General features: G+C 44.1%; 1 protein-coding gene and 1 long non-coding RNA gene across 2 annotated transcripts in view; one reads left to right on the top strand and one right to left on the bottom strand.

Annotated features, from left to right (window-relative positions):
- stxbp5a (syntaxin binding protein 5a (tomosyn)) overlaps positions 1 to 7,500 on the top strand; it is a 199,729-nt gene that overhangs the window by 94,706 nt on the left and 97,523 nt on the right. The window lies entirely within an intron of this gene.
- LOC134469027 (uncharacterized) lies at positions 6,129 to 6,982 on the bottom strand. The gene is made up of 4 exons (XR_010038923.1): positions 6,883 to 6,982; positions 6,652 to 6,774; positions 6,484 to 6,549; positions 6,129 to 6,354 (listed from the first exon to the last, which is right to left on the bottom strand). It is a non-coding gene; the product is annotated as an uncharacterized LOC134469027 (long non-coding RNA).

The raw sequence follows: 7,500 nt of genomic DNA on the forward strand, positions 1-7,500 counted from the left end.
ATTGAGTTCATTATGTTTTCTGACAGTGTCCGTGGCATATGCAAGAAGGCACATTTTTTGCCGGTCACACAGAAAGTCCACAAAATCAGTTTTTTTTTCACGTCCATTGAAAACGCCAGATGCTACAAAGTTTTGCCTCTCAAGAAACAACAAGCATCTGTGTGAAAAAATAAAACTTCCTAATCAAAGCCCATGTCAGCACATAACTGTGCACAGAGACGTGCTCGCAGGGGAGGTGGCTTGATGTAGTTCACCATAGCTACAACTTGCCGTAGTATGTCTGCGATGGATGCGCTCAGTTCTTCAGCTGCCAGTTGTTCATGATGAATCATGCAATGATTCCAAAGCGCAGATGATGCTCTCTGGATGACAAGTATCTGCAAACCATTTCACCAGCCGGACTTGGACGGAACCCCGTCTGTGCAAAAATCCCACCATATACTCTTACAGAATTCTGTGTATTTCCATGTATTCCTGAAGAACAATGTACATTTCCTTAGCAGTCTCGTGCTCAGGAAGAGGCAGTATAAAATGTCCTCCTGAATTACACTCTCTGCTAAGAAGCGAACAAATGTCATCGCATGGGCATTCTTGCCTTCAGTGCTAACATCCATTTTAAGAGCATAGGCTGGGGAATTGCGGAGTTTCTCTGCTAGTGTGCTCTACTGATCAGTAACAATAGCATAGATTCTTCTCTTAACTGTATTATCAGACAGAGGTATCAGGTTTCAGCGGGCATTATTAGCATCTCTCCAATTGTATGTGGGGTCTTGGTTTTAGCAATGAGGTAACTAACTTCAAAAGAAGCAATCAGTGCTGCATCACTCACTGCCGCAGCCTTTTTGAAGTACTCTCACTGCTTACTTAGCTCAGCACATTTCTTAAAAAAAAAGAAAAACGTTTGGGTATATCGACATGATCTTTGTGTATTGTCTGAAAGTGCCTTTTGAGCTTGTCGTTTTGAGACTCTCGGCAGACAGCACATTCCCACATAGCAGAGATTTTGGCCTTTCCTTGTTTCTTTCCATGACGCTTGTAATCCATACTGAAAGAAACTTTCACTTGTATCTCTTGTCTGTTCTTTGAGGTGTCGGGCGAGTGAATCTTTACATTTTGTGTTGTTTTCAGTTGTTACTGCACTTTCAAGGTAATAGATGTGATGTTGCTACGTGTGTAGGCAGGGAACTGAAGCCAGCAGGGGGACAAAGGGCATAGGGAGGGCACAGAATTGGGTCGTCGTTACATTATATGTATTGACTTGGGTGGGGCCCTTTTAGATGTTTTTTTTTTTTTTCCTGTGCCTGGCCAAAGCTGTCATCGGCCCTGTGTGTAGGCACTGCAGGCTACCATCCCATTTTGGTGCTAAACAAGTGCGTAAACTTAAGTGGGTGTATCCTTGTGGCATCATCAGATTTATAAAATGAATGTATGAAAAGCCTATCGATAATGTTTGATAGTTTAGGGGTGTATGTGGTGCTTTAATCATAATAATAATTTTGATAGTATTATTATTCATACATTTTTTTCAACAGTTTTTTTTTCCTCCACATCTGGATATTTCAAGCGACCCCATTAAAATTTCAGGCGACCCCACATAGGGTTGCGACCCCAGTGTTGAAAACTCTTCAGCTATTGAATAATAGGTCTACTTTTTTGGACATGCGACAACACTGTTCAGGTGACCTGGAAATGCTGATGTTGACTACATTCATGTGCTTCCATGTGACTTCGTGTGTCTAAAGACAACATTATAATTTCCAGGGCAACTCTCCAAAATGATCATGATGTTCATTTCTTCCACTGTACATGTTTTCTGTTTTCAGCTTTTGTGAATGTCCTGTGAGGCGTTAGCCATTGGGGAACACACTGACCTTTTGAAAAAATTACCGGAGAAGAACTGTAGAAATGTCAAAATGTTTTCAAAGTGGAAGAGACGCTGAGAAACCCAGAGTGAGCTAGGCAGGTGTAATTGGATAGCGTCTCTTATTTCTGAAGGTTACCGCTGTACGCTAACAAAGATTTTGTACTGCTCCTGTTGGAAAAATAGCGTAATTTAGCCTACGTCTGCATTCTGTATAGCCTAGCCATGCCGGCCATTGTGCATTCAGCAAATTGCGACATCATTTTTCGCAAGGTGGCTCACAGTTGAATGCTTGTCCTATTGAGTTGAGCTGGGCTTTGAAAACGCCATATTTCCCCGCTACCTCAGCAGTGGGAGTATTGACGGGCTTTTCCGCCTACGTCTCCCCTAATCGCCACTAAGCATATGTCGTGCATTTGGGGGGGATTATAGATTGCTGTGTGATCATTTGAAAAGGGCATCCTGTTTGGCCAAAGGTCAGGAGGCATGCTAGTCTCTCATTTATGTGCTTGAGCACATACAATAACCTGTGCGCGTGCACGCGTGTGTACACACATTTTATGTACTTTATTTGATTCCACATTACAAGTTAATATCGATAGGAACCAAATGTGATGAATAATAAATAATAATAAACACGTACGCACGCACACACACACACACACACACACACACACACACACACACATGCACACACGCTGCATGGCCTGATGGAAGGAAGGTAGTAAGGAAGGGAAATATGTAGGTACCGGTAGCCCACTGTGGTCATGATGGTGTCCGAGCCCCACACACCGCCTCCTCTGTGACATTGGCATGGCTGCCCTTTGGTTGTGTGTGTGAGAGATTAAATGCAGAGGTGTGGAGTTTTCTTGTGTAAGCTGTGTGTGCGTGCGTGCGTGCGTGCGTGCGTGCAGGTGTTTGTGTGCGAGTGTATGTGTGTGTGTGTGTGTGTGTGTGTGTGTGTGTGTGTGTGTGTGTGTGTGTGTGTGTGTGTTGTGTGCAGTTAGTTTAACAGTGCGACGTGTAATCATAGTGATGAATGGCTAGAACTTTCCCACAGATAGCCGTATGTTTAAAGGTGTGCACACGCACTCAAAGGCTCTTTCCATTCCTCTGTAATTTGTCCTGTCTGTCAAACACACACAAACACATGCATACATGCACCCACCAACATACATATGCATCCACACACACACGCACACACGCACGCACGCACGCACGCACGCACGCACGCACGCACGCACGCACGCACGCACACACACACACACACACACACACACACACACACACACACACACACACACACACACACACACACACACACACACACACACACACACACACACACCTTATTGGGGTGAATTAATCTTTTTCTGCTTGTGGGAGAAAGAGGTTTCATGCCTGAGATTTTCTGAGATTTTAAAGTGCTCTTTATTCACAATAAGGTTGTCGTACAATCACTCCATGGCGAACAATACATAAATGAATCCACATTAATCAACAAGAAAGGGGAGAAAGTGGAAGGGAGAATGGAGACCATGGAGAGAGAGAGAGAGAGAGAGAGAGAGAGAGAGAGAGAGAGAGAGAGAGAGAGAGAGAGAGAGAGAGAGAGAGAGAGAGAGAGAGAGAGAGAGAGAGAGAAGATTAGCAGAAGAGAGACATACTGTAGGTATAGGGGGACAATGAGAGGCAGGCCGAAGAAGATAATAAAAGAATAGCCAGAGATAAAGAAGGGAAAGCGCAAGAAGGAAATAGCGAAAGAAAAAAGATGAAGACGTTGCAGGGGGCTTGGAAAGAACAGAGCAAAAAAAGCAGGAGACTTGGAGATGGAGAGAGGAGGAGCAGAGGAATGGAGAGCAGGAGAACAACAGACGAGGAGAGAGGGGGATAGGGAGAGGAGTGGAAGAGAGGCAGAGCACTGCAGCCCTGTATTTGCTGAAAGTGGTCCACTTCAACACTGCTGCTGTGTAATATACCCATTCATCAATTTCCTCCACGCACGCACGGACACGTACGCACGCACACACACACGCACACACACACGCACGCACACACACACACACACACACACACACACACACACACACACACACACACACACACACACACACACACACACACACACACACACACACACACACACAGGCTTGTGTGTGTGCGTGTATGTGCTTGCAGAAATGGTTTTATGTTTCTTAAATGTGAACAGAAGTTGTGCGTACACTGTACATGTACATGGTCATTTTTTGTGAAAGAGGAGAGATCCCTCCTCACTCTCTTTCTTTGGCTCTTTCCCACATGGACTCTGGTTTGCCCTACTGATCTTGACGTATGTTTCCATTTTAAAAGCTGCTAAGAAGTAGATGTCTGCACAATGAAACTCCAACCACAGGGGCTTACTAAAGCCACCAAGGTTGCGACACACCAGGGTCCTTTTCCATGTTTTTTTAACGCTGTAATAAAGATCTTATTTCACTTATTTCTTCTGCAAATACACACAAACTCCTCATGCATATAGACTCCAGCAGTGTTAGCCAGGCCAGGAGCCAGGGGGCGGATTACAGAAAACTTCCTATCTTAAGTCAAAAGTTAAGATAAGACGAGTGGAGATAAGATTTTTTCCATTTTGGTATTACAGAAGCAAATCCTATCTCAATTTAGGATTCTTATCTTATCTTTGTAAATCCTATCTTATCTCGAGTTAGGACTCCTAAGTAAGCGATCGAGACATCTAGGATCGACTTTTTATGTCTGTTACCTTAGCAACTGATGATGCGTTGTGTCTCGTGAAGTGTCGTTTGTTTTGACAAAGTAGGCTAACAACTAGCACTAGCGAGAAAAAAATAAGGTAGATATGGATAATCCGAAAAGAAGAGCATTAAATTTTAAACACGACGAGGTGGAAGCCTTGGTAACTTTGGTAGAGGAGTCGAAGGACATTTTGTTCGGCAAGTTCAGTGCCACACTTACGAAAGAAATGAAAGACAAAGAGTGGCAAAGAATTGCCAACACCGTCACGGCCGTGGCGGGCATATATAGAGATGTAGACTCGGTGAAAAAGAAAATCACCACGCTCACCAGCCAGATAAAAATGAAGGCGGCGATGGCCAATAAAGAGCAACGCAAGACAGGAGGGGGAACGTCGTCTGCTCCTGTGCTGACACCAGCGGAGACGAGGGTGCTCGGCCTCGTTAAACCGGTCAGCTATGAAGGTATGTATAAGAACTCTACAATGGTGTCTGACAAGCCTACTAGCCCACAAGCATGGCTTCACAACAACAAAATAATATAAAGAAGCACATGACTGTGCTGGCAGTCAAAATTACACAACAGGGTAGACCACTCTATGTTATAGCATAAGATGGCTTACCGAAATCACGCCGATCACAACTTTTATCCAATGTGTCCCAGCTACACAGTCATGTTTTGCCACGCTGTCCTGTTAACATCGCAACATTTCATGCTCGCCGTATGTGTTGAGTCGTTAATGAACACGCGTAGTGCATTACATTGACTTTAGAATAACGCTTATGCATGAGAGCAATAATAACGGGATCTTATGCTGTATCATTGAGAGTAGTGCTAGCTCTCTTGTCCTTGCTACCGAACCCATACAGTAATGCCAGGCTCCCCCTAGTGCAGGGGGTGAACATAACAACACTAAATATTTAAGAGTAGGCCTAACCTACCCCGATTTGACTGCTGCAACAATAGCCATAGGCCTATCCTTTGAGATGATGCATTATTTAGGTCTGCTTGTTTGTCCTTGTCCATCACAGGCGTACACGGAGGCAGTGAGGTGGGGTTGCCGGTTCCAAATGTGGACTTGGAAACCATTGAGCTGGATTTTGGCAACACTGAAGTGGTCCTTCAGCTGGAAGTCCAACCATCACCAAGTAAGTATGCCTAACAAGATCTTCACAAGTAGATTAAAAATGTACTTATTTTTTTAAGCTGTCAACCTACATGACTTATGTTCTGCTTTTTTTTTCCCCACAGAAAAAAAGAAACGGCAGCAAACGGACACTCAAACCTTAATTGAGATAGAGAGGGAGAAGTTGGAGCTGTACCGTCAGCATTTAGAGATACAGAAGGAACGACTGGCTCTGGAAAGAGAGAAATTTGAATGGGAGAGGAGAAAATTCACAAAAGAAATTGAAAATGAAATTGAAATGTAAATAATAAATAAGTTCACATGCATTAATTTTACCAATATGGAATGTGTTTTTATTTACTTTTTTAAGTTCTTATTTTATTTTCAAATGATTTATGGCCTTGTAAAAAAGTCTCTTATGAGCTGAGCCCTTACAGTCAGCCCATTGGCATGAGCCTCCTCCACCTCTTCTGGGTGCTCTTGTTGAATAATGTCTACTTCAGGATCTGGTACGTTTGCCAGCCTACAGATGTTGTGCAGTACAGCTGTGGCCTTAATGAATAGGACCACCTTCTCAGGCGTGTATTGTAGGTAGCCTCCACTCACATCATGACACCTCCATCTGGTATTGGACACATTTATAATGGTCATGGGTGAGACATACATTCTTATTAAGTTATATGACACTTATATAAGACAGTATTATCTACAAGGTCAGATTTTTTCTACAAGGTGCAACATTTAGGCTCACCTGCTTTTCCAAACACCAAACAGCCGCTCTATTCTCGCCCTACATTTTTTATGGGCCCGATTGTATCTAATAACAAACAAAGCAACAGCAAAATCAAAGTGGTGTCTCCAGGCAGCAGTCACTGCAATATAAATATTTAGACTGCATTACACATAGGCCTAGGCCTACCGCATGTCTGCGTCAGTCTGCTCATCCACCACAGGGGTCATGAGATAGGCCTTCAGTGGATAACCAGAGTCCCCAAGCAGCCACCCACTTACATTCCTCTCCCCCAGATAAGTGTTCAGGTCGCTGCAGTAGTAAAGAAGAACTAGATTAGTGGCTATATAGCTAGATACAGTAGATATAGGCATATTAAAGTTAGTGTAATGTAATGTAATAACAAGAAAAGTATGCCACCTTGTATTGAAGACAAATGCGTCGTGAGCAGAACCAGGCCACCTTGCTACTAGATGCCTTATCATCATATTGTGATCCCCTACAGCCTGCACATTGATGGCATGGTAAGGTTTTCTACACACATACGCCCCCTCGTCGACAGCAGGGGCTTTTACCAGAAACAATGACCAATCCACCAAACCCAAAACGCCCGGCATATTAGACTGCCGGTAAAATGCCTCTTTGATAACATTCACCTCCTGCCCAGTAGGGAAACGTATGTAGTGCACGGCCAGTCCGCCAATTGCTGTTGCCACCTCCTCCAGGTTTTTTGATACGGCAGGCTGAGAAACTTTTGCCAGGTCAGCGACCTCACTTTGGAAGTCGCCTTTGGCAAAAAAACGCAGAGCATTGGTTAGTTGCAAAATTACCGGTAAGGCTCCGTGTCGCCGCGTAGGTCTCTCCAACTTTGGGCGGAGGTGCTCGGCTAATTGTATTATTACATGCCGGGGCAAACGATATCTGCTAATTAATACGCGGTCATCAAATCGCAATACATCGCCGGGGTCCACCATTGCCCTTTCTACATAAAGGTTTCGGTACTCCCTCCGACGCTGTTGTGCCAACAAAATTGCTGCC

This window comes from Engraulis encrasicolus, chromosome 18 (assembly GCF_034702125.1).
Source record: "Engraulis encrasicolus isolate BLACKSEA-1 chromosome 18, IST_EnEncr_1.0, whole genome shotgun sequence".
NCBI lineage: Eukaryota > Metazoa > Chordata > Actinopteri > Clupeiformes > Engraulidae > Engraulis > Engraulis encrasicolus.